We start from the raw sequence: 13,315 nt of genomic DNA, 5'->3' as shown, positions 1-13,315 counted from the left end.
AGTCCTGCACTTGGGATGGAACAATCCCATGCACCGGTGCAGGCTGGGGACTGACTGGCTGGGCAGCAGCTCTGCAGAAAAGGACCTGAGGGTTAGAGTGGACAATAAGGCTAATGGCATACTGGGCTGCATTGTTAAGAAGCATTGCCAGCAGATCAAGGGAAGTAATTATGCCTCTCTATTTGGCACTGGCAAGGCCACATCTGGAGTACTGTGTCCCGTTTTGGGCCTCCCACTACAGAAAGGCTGCGGACAAATTGGAGAGGCCAGCAGAGGGCAAGAAAAATGGTTCGGGGCTGGGGCACATGACTTTTGAGGACAGGCTAAGGAAACTCGGCTTATTTAGTTTGAAGAAGAGAAGGCTGAGGGGGGTCTTAATAGCAGCCTTCAACTATCTGAAGGGTGATTACAAAGAGGATGGAGCTGGCCTGTTCTCAGTGGTGGCAGATGACAGAACAAGGAGCAACGATCTCAAGTTGCAGCAAGGTGAGTTTAGGAAAAACTTTCTTAGGAGGAGGGTAGTAAAGCACTGGAACAGGCTACCCAGAGAGGTGGTGGAATCTCCATCCTTGGATATTTTTAAGACCTGGGTAGACAAAGTCTGGGCTGGGATGATTTAGTTGGGGCTGGTCCTGCTTTGAGCAGGGGTTGGACTAGATGTGACCTCCTGAGGTCCTTTCCCACCTTAGTTTTTTTATATTCTAATATACAAAATATGGGATCCTTGCCTATCCACTATTTCTGTTACTTGAGACATGTATATATATACACTCACACTTTGCAAACACTATTCCAAATCCACACATGAACCTGTGGGTAAAGCTACAGATCGCCTGGTTTGGCTGGCATGATGCCAAGCTGAAAAACACTTCCAGCATCCTGAAGGAATTTTTAAAAAATCAGGATCGGGATTTTGTTCTACTTTATCCCAGAGGAACAGTATCTACTTTGCTACAGTGACAGGCAGCACTCTTGGACAGCCTGCTTCTGCTCTAGGCCTGAACTAGACGGCATGTAGCCAGTTTAGCATGGCATTGCAGACGTGCCAGTGAGTCCTGGTTAGAGGCAATGTATGTGCTATCCCACACCTAGCTAACAATACTGCTTCCATTTTGGGGACTTGTGAACTGTAAGCAGTGTAGGTGCCTTAGCACAACACTGGATGTTTGCAGTACCGGCACCCTTACCTCTGTTCAGGCTGCCATCATTTTGGCAGTTTTATCTAGAGGACCACTGAATTTCTACTCTTTTTACTAAGGTTTTTAAGAATTTGGCATCCAAAGATGTGTAGGCATTATGTGGGAAAGGCATACGAATCCTTAATTAGTTCACTACAATTGCATGTTGCCCCTTTAAAATGGGCATGGTGATTTCTTTAGGGATATTTGGGGGTATCGTGGGCTGGAAGGCCAAAGCATGGCGGGGGAGGAAAGGTGCCAGGACAGTATGTGCTACCTCAGATAAGCTGCAGACTGCAGCAGCTACCACAGAGATAGATGGGCCAGAAGAAGAGATGAGGGAGCATCTGAATCTTAGCTAGGAGGAATGAGAGAGTGAGAAGGAGTGGGTTTATGTTTATATGTTGGGAAGGGATTAAAAGATGGGCCTCAGAAGTAGGATTTTCAGTGTGATGGATATGCTGCAGTCCTTTGATGTAAAAGGAATTTACCCCAACATGACTTAGAGAAATTGCTTTTTTGGCCAAGTGGTGGCCAAAAAGAGGCAGAGACCTTTGGGCAATGAAATTGTCTCCTGCAGTTTGACTCCTGTATTCAGAAAAAAGGGACTTTGTGTTTTCTTTGTGGGTGAACAGAATTACAGCAAACTCATGTCTGCATTTGAATTCCAGATCAGTTCATCTTTGTAATTAAACAAACTGTATGAGTTCTGATTTTTTTTTTTTTTTGGTTTCGTCTGGATGCTTGGGATAACAATATAGATATTCATACAGCACTGCACATTTGCTACTTATTAATCAGGTCACTTTCTGTATCTATACCTTTCCCCCATGTTTTCATGTTAGTCTTTTGTTGTTCTGATTTATTATTTCAATTGATGCAGTTCGTACAGGTCAGGGCCCTATTGTGCTAGTGCTGTACAAAGCTGTCCCTCTCATAAGGAATTTACAGTCTAAACCAGCGGTCCTCAACTTCTTTAGACTCAAGGCACCCCTCATTAGACTCAAGGCACCTTTGGAAAATGTCAGCTGTTAGTTTTCACTCGATTTTTGACTATAGAAAAATAATAGAGCAATTCTTGTGTTGCAGAGAATTCAGAAAGACTCCCAACAGATCAGAATGTATTTAACATTACAGATTCCTATTTGAAATCTCGGGATTTATCTTGTGACTCATGTTTACACACCTAATGGTGTGAACATTGTCCCCTGCAACACCCTTGGAAGGATATCAAGGCATCCAAGGGTGCTGCTACCCCCTGGCTGAGAATCAGCGGTCTAAACCAGTGGTCCTCAACCTGGCCCCATAGGCTGAATCCCACGTGCAGGGTTTGTCCACGGGCATGAACGGTGCGTGCCCCCGGCAGCTGGGGGGGCACGGCTGCACTGGCAGTGGTGGGAGCCTGGCAGCGGGGAGTGGGGAGCTCCCGCAGACGCTGCTGGCACTGTCGGTGGTGGGGGGTGGGGTGGGGAACTCCAGCTATGGGTCAGCAACTACCCACAGACGCCACTGGCAGTGGTGGGCAGAGGTGATCAGGGACTTCCCGCAGATGCCGATGGCGGGGCGGTGAGCAGTGACCGCCCACAGGCTGTTGGCTGCACCTTTTTGCAGGGGGTGCACCACCACGCTCAGGGGGTGCACAGGGATCATGCATCATCCCTGTCTTCGGGTACAATCCAGCTGCAGTGAGGACCCGTGCACTTGGATCTGCCCGTTGAGCAACCCCGCACACTGGCCTGACTGTGCACCAGTGCAATATGATGCATGCAGCCAAGTCATTTCACTTACAGGGCTCCCTGTGGGGCCAAAAATTTGGCAGCGGGGAGTGGCAGCTAACACTTCCATCATTCCCCTGCTGGATGACATGGCTGTGTGGGATGGATCTGGCCTTCAGGCCAGGGGTTGAACACTGCTGGTTTAACTACTCAGTAACAGTCATTCATGTACTTCCTTTGGCTGGAAGGGGGGCAACTCCCAGGGGTGAAGGGTAGATTCAAGTGTGTATTGCAATCAGTATAGAGCGCACATGCCATTTGTATGAGTGGCGAAGTGAAGATGTGTTAATTTATTATCCAGGTGATCAGGAGGTCCAGGTCGTGACAACCACTCATCTCTGAAAAATTCTCTTTTTTGTGGAGTTAATTTATTCCCTTTTTTCATTTCTGTATCAGATTTCCCCCTTCTAATCATGACTCTCTCTGCATGTTCAAGATACTAGGCCTGATGTATGATCACAGAAGATGATTATTGGCAGGTTATCTGGAAGTGTTATGCTTGTCAGATTGTTTCTCTTGTGGCTGCGAGCTGAATTTCAATTTTGTTTTCAAAATTTGGCCAGGGAGAGAGCACTGGTGGAGCCCTGAATGTTGATTTGCAGCCTGTATTTTTCAAGTGTCATTTCCAACAGTCCACTAAGATATTTTCAGATGGATGAGATTGCCTACCATAAAAATAAGCGACAAGACACAACTTGTGCATTGACAGCCAAGCTAAGCCTATAAACACCCTGTTCACGTTGTATATGATAGATGCAACAATACAGAAGCTGGATGGCATCTTGAAACCTTTAGCTGTGGCTAGCCCTATTTTATGCTCTCCATTGCATTGAAGTCTCTGGTGGAATCTCGTGCTGGTCTTTACCTCCTGTCCTCTCAAAAATATTGGCTGGGTGGCTGGTTGTTTTTTTTTTCTTCTGCTTGTTCATACACGCTTCCCTGGCCTGCTCTGCTGTCAGAGGTCTGCAAGCAACAATTGGGAGCATCTCTTTCCCCAAGTCTAAGACTCTGTTTATACTGAAGTGTGTTTCATCTGAAGTGTGATTGCAGGGCGGTTAGAGGTTACCTGAACTATCTTCAATGTTGCTAGCTTTGTCAACCATGCAGAGAAGACATGGATGGCCTTCACTAGAGTTTCTTATAGGTCCACACAGGACTCTAGGCACTTACTTGGGTGGCCAAAACCGGTGCCACCCCCATATTTATTGCATTGTTTACTGGAGCTGGTGAAATTAAAGGCAATTCAGCTGGACCTAACTGGGCTACAACACACCTCTGATTGCAGCCAGGGCAAGAAGGAACCCTATCTTTTTTGAAGCTACTTCAGCACGCCCTCCTCCCAGCACGTTCAGACAACAGAAAAAATACCGCATAACCCGGGGAATGCAGTTTTTCACTATGTGCAATAAACTGCTTCTGAGTGATCGGCAGGCAAGAATTATTTGTTGCATGAGCGCATGTAATGAATCCGCTCCAGAACTTCACAAAACCGTTCAGAAAGAGCCGAAAGGTGTAATGCAGTGAATAAATTATTCATGACAAATTATTCGCCAGGCTCTATTCATCACGGAGATGAGACAGAATTATTGACTGGACATGGAAACAAAATTTAATTTCATAGAGATGATATTAAAATACTGGTCTGTTACTGTAATTATGCTGTGACTGTAAAGACTTTACTGTTCTGCTGTAAAATATGCCTTGGGTAACTGCTGCAAGATTGATGCTCTCCAAGGAAAGTGCATGGAATTTATACCTCTTAGCTACATAATAGAATTTAGGTACAATATTGATCTGCTTCAACACCAGGATACATTTCTGTTTATTTCCTTTGCTTATCATTTGCTAAGGGGCAAATACTGTGCCCAGCATCTGGCCTGAACAGCTGGGCTGAGAGGTGGGTAGTTAAGCCGAAGGGCTCAGAAAAGAATCATCCACCTCTCCCCACAGCCCATGAGATTTCTCAAAAGCTACTCATTCCCGAAGGCTAAAGGAGGCTCTGCAGCGTCTTCTCCAGCCTCATCCCTTGGGAAGGACCTCATTCCATTGGTATCCCTTGGATCTACTCCAAAGATTTACCCTTACATACATCCCTTCTATCCCCTTTGTTAGACTTGGGAGGTAGCGGGGAGGTTACTAGAGAAGCATAGTACATTCCCTTTTTAATAAATAATCGTTGGGGGTCTCGATTCAGTTCAGCAAAGCACTTAACCTCCTGCTTAATTTTAAGCATGTGAGTAATCCAGTCTGTATTCAGCCATATAGTAAGTGCATGTATAAATCCTACCAAATTCAGTTGGACTTGGACACATGCTTGTGTGATTTATGAAACAGAGATCGGATTACTCGTGCTTTAATTTAAGCAACTGCTGGACTGAATCAGGGTCATGAGTAATGCTTTCTAATGGATTCTGATATTAGAGGAGACTCTCAAGTGCAGGGAGGGGGCAAACAGTCTTGCCAACATCTTAGACAACAAGGTGTTAAAAATAGCATTGCTTTATCTACAGCACAGCTTCCTTCATTGCTCCCACCAGTGGAGTTGAAATGGAAGACTAAAACATTGATTCAGATTTTCCTTGCTTAGGGACCATCTTCAGCCATCTCCTTTAATCCAGACCTCAGAGATAAAGCATTTCCTTTGCCTATTGCCTCTAATCTGCCAGAGAATGCAATAGGGCTCGTGCGGCCTGCTTGTTTGTTCTTGGCAGTCTCTGGATGCCAAAAGTGGTCAATGAGATCAATGCTCAGTTGTGCTGGGTGCTGCACGTACACGAAAAAACTTTATTGTGCTTTGAGATGGTCTGCATGTCTAGTCTATATTTAGGTCCTTCAAAGGTTATTGATCTTCCTTGCACAACATACTGTACTGGTCACAGGATGTATATAATGAAAAAATGGATTGATATAGCATGGAGCATCCCATGTTCCATTAAATCTATATGGTCTTTATTTTCAAATGATTTCTTTTTATTATAAAGTATTGGGGATTTTTTTAAATCGCTGCCTGGCAAACCAGCACTACAGCTCCACCGCTACTATAGTTGTCTTGGGTTTACTTCAAAAATAAAAAAATAAACCACATAATGAAGTATAAATTTACTCTGTCATTCACTGTAAACAGAACACATCCGTTTGTACTGTAAGGCATAATTTGTTCCACTCTAGTTAGAGAAGTTGGCCTAAAAAGCAGGAAGGGGTTGCATGTATATTTTGTGCAGCTGTATTTCTCATACAGCAGTATTAACTGTAGACTCGACTTGGGTTACTGAACTGCTTCCGCTTAGTACTTATAGACAGCCTTTCAGCAAAAAGGGAGGCTTTTCAAAATGCTAATCAAAGCATTAGTGCTCCATCATCATCATCTTGCAGAAAACAATGTCTAGATCAATCTACTCACTTCTAAATCTTTAGAGAAACAAAATTTAAACTCATTTTGCCAAGGCCAAATGTCAATCATAAGAAGAAATCTATATGAAATTTTAATTGCAAGATGTTCAGTGCAAATTTAATGAGTGAAATAAGAGATCTGAGAATTCAAGCATGCTCAGCTCATGCATAATGTTGACTTAAATTGGCTCTCTAGAGGTGCAGGGAATTGCATTTTTAGAATTTACACACTGATAGAGCAAATGTACTGGGCCCTGTAGGTTAAGGTCATAAATCAGAATCATTTAACTGCCTTTGAGTGATTGCTACAGACTATAATGGTTGGGAGAGCTGGCTTTAGCTACAAGTGATTACTCTGCTTGGATTATTGAAATACTACTCAATATTCATAAATCAGTGATCATTAATCCCCCAAATAGTTCCTGTCAGCTTTCTAAATAAATTTCCTACTGGCTAATTGAGATTGAAAGAGACTAGTATGCTCTAGCTCAGAATTAAAACAAATGAGGTGTTCTGCCTACCAAGGATTAGATACATATCTTTAGGGGAAAACATGGCAGCTAAAATGGCCAGTCTCAAGATGCTTAAAGAAGCAATATATCCAGCCATTTTTGCGCCTGCAAGTAACAATGATTGTAAAAAGGTATCTTGCGTTTGTAGAGTAGTAGCACATCAAACATTTTTAATGCTTCAGTCACAACGGGCCTCTGTTCAGAGGACAAGAACACTCACGGCAAGCAGCAATGGCCTTGGATCTATGTTGGTATAGGAGACTTTTAATAGTCTGCTGACCAATGAAAGAAAGGAGATACAGGAAATTAGGTAGTTTGGTTTTCTTTGGCACCGCTGACATTGTTTTGCAGATTCTTGGTTGATTTTGTTCTGCATATCACTATCCTTCCATTGCTGTTGGATGCAGGCACAATGATATAGAAAGTTCGGGGGTGGGGGGGTGGAATGAATACAGTGAATAAAAAAAAGTGTAATCTGGCTTAGAGGTCTAAGTATAAGGTTGTAACACCCAAGCTATGCAGAAGCTTAGATAAATAAGCTGTTGCAGGTGAGATGCACATCTCACTTGCAGCATGCACATAGGTTCGGGCATTTATACAAAAGTTTCCTAATGGATCTCTCTCTTATTTATTTATTTATTTATTTTTAATGAAAGCAAAAAGCTAAATTTAGTTAAAGAGTTAATGTTGAGGCTGGCAAAGAGAGGTAATTTTCAGATTGCGTACAGCAGGACTGAACAGAGTAGTAGAGAAAAACATTGCTGTAACATGCCCTTTTAGTGCTGCTCGACAGTAGTATGAACACTAGTTAAAACATTTCATCTCTGTAGAAAGCTTAATAACCAGGGATCCAGGTTTTCTGTTTGCTGCGGGAAAATGTGGATTTTCTTCTTTAACAGAGAAAAAGGCGGATTTTCTCCATTTAAAGGAGAAAAATATGGGAAATGGCAGATTTCCCCTTGCAGGCTGGCAGAGCTGCAGCCTTCAAGGGGCTGCTTGGGGCTGTAGGAGGATGGCAGTCGGGCAGGGGGCACCGTGTGCACGTGTGCATGTGCACATGCATGTGGCAGCCAGGCACCAGTGGAGAGCAGCTCCCAAAGTTCCCTCCAGGTAAGCCTGGGGGAGGGGGAAGGGGCCCAGGACACACACTGTGGGGATGGGAGGGTGCACATGCCCCCCAGATTCCTGCACACGCAGCGGGGCAAGGCCAGACCAGCTCCAATGGGTGAATCTGGCACAGGAGGGAGCACTGTACCACCATGGTGAGGCACCCCCTGCATACCTGGCAGCAGCGGGATGCACAGCTCCATGTTGTTGCCACTGCCGTACCTCGTCATGGTGGTGCTCACACTCCTTCTAGCACCGGGTCTCCCCACTGGGCCATGGAGATGGCTCCTACCTGGAGCTGGGCTGGTCCGGCTGCAGCCCTGCATCCAGCTGTGAGCACAGAAATCTCAGGGGGCATGTGCCCCCCCCACATTGCCTTGGCTCCCTGCTGCCCCCTGTCATGTTGCCTGTGTCCCACCCCCCTTCCCCACACACCCACTCCTTCCTCGCACACTTGGGGCCTGAAGGCGGTGGGCAGGGCTGGGGGACTGTGAGTGCGGTGTGAGGGGCAATGGCATGGGCAGGGGAAGGGCACTGGCGTATGAGGGTTGCTCAGTGCTGCAAAGCAGCAGGGGAGGTGGGGAAGGGGAAGACAGCCACAGCTGGACCGTACCACATGTTGAGCGAAGAGGGCAGGGGGTGCTCTGATTTTCCATGATAAAAAATCTCAAAATCAAACACCAAAATTGTCAGGTATCTAGGATTTATTTTATTATAACGTTTGAGGCACTGGTAGGCTTCCAAACTGCTTTACATTTGTAAATATATCAATAAAACTTTGTGTTAAACTGATACCTATCTAGTGGTGTTTCATTGTAATCGCAGAAATATGTGGATTTTCGGTTTTTAAATTGGAGAATTTGAGATTTTTAAATGGAGAAAATCAGGTTCCCTGTTAATTACTTAAAATGGAGGGGAGGAGGGGGAATCGCAGGGAAGCAAAACCTCACCTTTTGCCTCTGCTTCACGGTTGTAATTATCTCCAGACAAGAAATCTCTTGACGGTAGTTAGAGTTTCAAAAATGTAAGAACTTGTTGCCTAAAAGATCTGTGCATTGGATCTGGGAATATATGCTAATTCAGTTGAACTGAATTATGGGCTTTAAATTAAAAACAAACCCACTCTTCACTTTCAAATGCATGTGTTTCAAAACAATATATTTTTTGTATTCAGGACACTATTCCTCCTGATGCTGTTGCTTTCAGGTAGTACAAGATCCTAGCTATGTTCGCATTTTGCGTTATGTCATTACTTAATTACTTTCCTTGAAGTTATAGTTTATTCAGTGATAAATAGTAAATGTTCCTGTAATCTCTCTTAATCTCCTTGAGTTGGAGAATGACAAATATACTCAAATCATTGGCTCCTTCAGGATCATCTTAGCAGGCTCATAGAAAATACTGCCTCGGCTGCAGGATTAGTAGCATACCCTGGAGCTTAGAAGCATCTGTTTTGGCACTACATGCTGGTAAGGATGAAGATGACGGTGGTAGTGTTATTATTTGTATTGCAGTAGTTCTCCAGTCAGTGGGATGACGTTGCACTAGGTGCTGCTCAAATATCAATAAAAAAGAGGGACCCTGCTTCAAAAAAACTTGCAATCGAAATACAAGGCAAGTGGTAGCAGATGGGTACAGATGGATGGATAGTGGAGTACAACAGAACATAGCAGGTGGTTTGTTCTGTGCATCCGCTAAGAGCGTTCATTGAGGATGTTGGACAAAAGGTCTCTTTTTTCAGTGAGCTGCAATGTACATTTCTCACCTTTAAAGCAGTCTAGTAATTCCAAGGGGCTGGGCAGACTTCCATGCTGGAAAACTTCTGGTTGTGGAAGCAGTGGTCACAAGTCTGTAGTTACAGCTAAGCTGAATTATGCTTTTAAGAGCAAGATGTGTTTGTTTTGCTGGGCATGGAGGAAATCATGCATCCTCTCCACATTTATTTTGATTTGGCTAGGAAGACGGGCACAGAGTTTTGCCCTGGAAGATCAGATTGCAGGTTTGGGTCTACCTGTCCAGACAGCTCATTTCCAGACTTGGAGAAAAAAAGGTGAGCTGGTGCCATTGTGCTCACTCTGCCTCCAGTAGAGGAAAAAGAGCCCTGCATTTGTGTCCGTACTTGGTTCTGTAGGTGCAACAGGAAATGATAGAGGAAGACTAGTAGGTGGAGTTAGAGACAGGACAAAGTGGCCTTTTGTTTTTTGTGTTTAGCTCTTCTACTATTTTCTGTAATACCCTTAACTCCAGAAAATCAGCACCCATTGATCTTGTTGTGCCAGCAATTTTAGGACAGTGCCTTGTTATTTTACTGGCAGTACTGTAGTTGCACCAGTGACAGGTCAACAGAGGGAGCATTCCTGAGCATCACTGTGTTATTTAATTATGCCTACTCTGATCATGATTAAAAGAGCCGGTAATAAAAATGCAGAGGCCTGGCTATGCCAGCCTTCATCATTGCCTCAGTGTCAACATAATGAAAAATAGATGTTTTGTCTGTTTCCACCATTGCTAGGATCTATGATTCTGGCTGGGCTCACTGTAAAACTGAGAAAATTGTATGTGAAATTAGCTGTATATACTCAGCCATTGAGGGAAAAGAGTTACCTGCTCATTTCTATGGTTGTAGTAGTTATGGTGCTGTGGAGGTAAGAGTGGAGTGCTCAAGTTCCTTTGAATCGTGTATTGAAATGAATGCCTATTAGGCAAAAACAATGATTTGTTTAGGTCGTATCTTTGCCATTGAGCAACTTGCCAGCACTTGCTTTTTGTTCTGCAAAAACTGATTTTGAAATGATAAATTGCCAGTCCTTGTGATGGCTTGTTAATAGTCTAATCCTATTGTCATGTCAGACCCTCTAATCTTGATCCAAATTTTGCCCACTGATCTAATTAGTTTTTTCATTTGTTCCTGGCAAATTCCTGGCTTTCGGATTTGCTGGGTTTGCTCTTGAGACTGATGGAGAGGAATGATCCATACGGTTTCTAGTGGCTTTAATCAGAAACATCTGTCAGACAAGAGCAGTTTGTTGGCTGAGTTTAGCAGTAAGTAAACTTGCATTTGACAGCTCTGCCCTTGCATCTGAACGACTTCAGTCAATGGGGAAAGCTGTTGCAGATTGTGGCGCCAATGAGAATAATCTGCCTGCTGTGAAAAGAAGCTGGAAGCACCATCTTACTGTACTAACCTTTAAAGGAAAAATTCTAGGAAAAAAAATCTAGACAAGCAGTATTTGTATATCTTCCTTTTCTGGTCTGGTTTCCTTCCCTTTCTATGAGGGGAAGGGAAGCAGCTATTATAATATGTGCATTCCCTTAAACTTTTGATTAACTTCAATGTCAGTGCAACTTAAACACATGTTCAAAGACAAGTGTGCCCCTAACTACTGTCCTGAACATCAAGGTTTTCTGAAGTGGGGCTTAACTTAGGAAGCAAGAAGGGTTTAGAGATGGTGATCCAGGCAAGTGAGGGTTTTCATTTAGGTTTTGTTGGTGTAAAATCCTATGTATAGATTACGTGTGTGTGTATTCAAAACGAAGTGTATATTGTGTGTGCGTGTATTGTATGCATACGTGAAATATTTTCTCGGCTCTTGTTTCCTCTCTCTTTATGCCAGGTAATGCTTTTGTTCTACTCATCTGTGCAAGCCGTGCTTTGAAGCTAGAAGGTGTTTGCTTAGTGCTACAGGTTCTACCACCATTTATGCTAATACCAAATCAGACTCACTTTTTTAAAGAGGACCTAGGCTTGCTAGCACCTGACTTTGACGTCTTAAAGGGACAAATGAATAAGTTGTCGGCATTCAGAGATTTTTTTTTTTAAAGTATGAGGCCCGTTTTTATGCTAACATTGAAATGCAAACCCCTCCGTATCTGTTCAGTCTTGTTCAATACATTTCCTTCCTCTCTGTTCAGAAACAACATGCGGTGACTTTGTGCAATAGTTCCATTATCATACGCCCAGTCCTGTGGAGGCACAGCTTGTTTGACAACAGCAAATGGACCCCGGGAAAAACCCAGAAGAACTGCTTTTTGTAAAAGCACAGATGAGGATGACGCAGGCAGGGTACAGACAGCAGACCTGGGTGTGAATGTCAGTGCACATGAGTTTGCAGAGCAGGTGGAGATTTAAGAGCGATTTGCAGGATTGGAGAGCATTTGGCAAAGCGGCTGACATGAGATTGACAAGACTGCCGTCAGAATCAGTAATTATGATTTGCATTTCCCAAGAATCTGTTGCGTTGGAGTAGCTTTGATAATAAATGCAGGGGTGGATTAGAATTGTGCCCACAGATCCTTAAGCATTTAAAAATCCTCTGAGTTTGGTAACGTTTAGGAGGTCCAGAGTTGCATGACTTCTTTCTGTCTTTTATGGTATGACTGGATGAGCTGAGCTTGGTCCCTGTGTGCATTTCTTGTGTGCCATCCTGCTTGATCTGCCTGGAAACCTAAGGTTCTGCACTGATTCTCCCCTCTCCAAAAAGCTTGTTACATAATATGTGTGATGATAATTTCCTTTAAATTAAATATTTGGTTTCCAATCGGCCAAAGCCCTTGGAAAAGGTACTTGGTGAGGAGTTAAACAGCCATGACGTTTGCTGCTGATGCCTGTCTGCAACGTGTGGAGAATAAGGCCTTGCAGAGCAAGTCAACACTCTCTAAAGCAGGGGTGGGCAATTTTTTCAGCTGGAGGGCTGCTTAATAACCTCTGGCGAGCTGTTGAGGGCTTGACAGGTGCCCTGTCGCCTGATTGTCATCTTGGGACAGGAAATCACACCCCTAATCTCTGTCTTTTGTCATCAGAAGTGCTCCCTCTCCCCCCTTTGCCCCTGGAAGTACTGCTTTTGGGAGGGGGTTGCCATCTTGGAACTGGAAAAATAAAACAAATCGTATACTAAAAATTAAACATCTACTATAACATATTTACATTTTATTTCAAAAAATATTTTTGTCCTGATATACTTATGTTTGCATAATGCATATAGAGGTGATAGCATAATAGCCCAAAATAAAGTCTTACTCTTGGATATTGTGTGTGGGGGTTGTGGGGCAGGGGTGGGTGTGGGGGATGTATGGGATTTGTGGGGCAGTGTGTGTGAGTAGCGGAGGTGAGGCATTTCTGGGGCTCCTGAGTGCATTTAACTTGGTATCCCCTGCCTCCATGGTGGGTAGGAGACCTTGAGTTTGCCTGTGAGTGTCTTCTTCACAAGGTTGTTGAAATTGCCGGGGACACCTGTTGGGACAGATACAATTACACAGGCAGTCAGTGAGCCACCATAATGTAGTCCAAACCAGCAAGTCAGTTGAATAGAAGCAGAACTGCAAGTTCAATAAATACACTGCAAACACACAGCTT

The 13,315-nt window shown here is 43.9% G+C and overlaps 1 long non-coding RNA gene across 1 annotated transcript in view; it reads right to left on the bottom strand.

Annotated features, from left to right (window-relative positions):
- Positions 1-231: 231 nt before the first annotated feature.
- LOC109293527 overlaps positions 232-13,315 on the bottom strand; it is a 22,956-nt gene continuing 9,872 nt past the window's right edge. Inside the window, exons 2-3 of the long non-coding RNA XR_002096331.1 lie at positions 803-810; positions 232-246 (exon numbers count right to left, since the gene is read on the bottom strand). This is a non-coding gene — a long non-coding RNA (uncharacterized LOC109293527). The remainder of the gene's footprint in view (positions 247-802; positions 811-13,315) is intronic.

The sequence above is a fragment of the Gavialis gangeticus genome, unplaced genomic scaffold (genome assembly GCF_001723915.1).
Source record: "Gavialis gangeticus isolate Ggan-Ray unplaced genomic scaffold, GavGan_comp1, whole genome shotgun sequence".
In the NCBI taxonomy this organism is placed as follows: Eukaryota; Metazoa; Chordata; order Crocodylia; family Gavialidae; genus Gavialis; species Gavialis gangeticus.
Note: the sequence above shows the minus strand (reverse complement) of the source record. Positions and strands in the feature narration are given on the sequence as shown.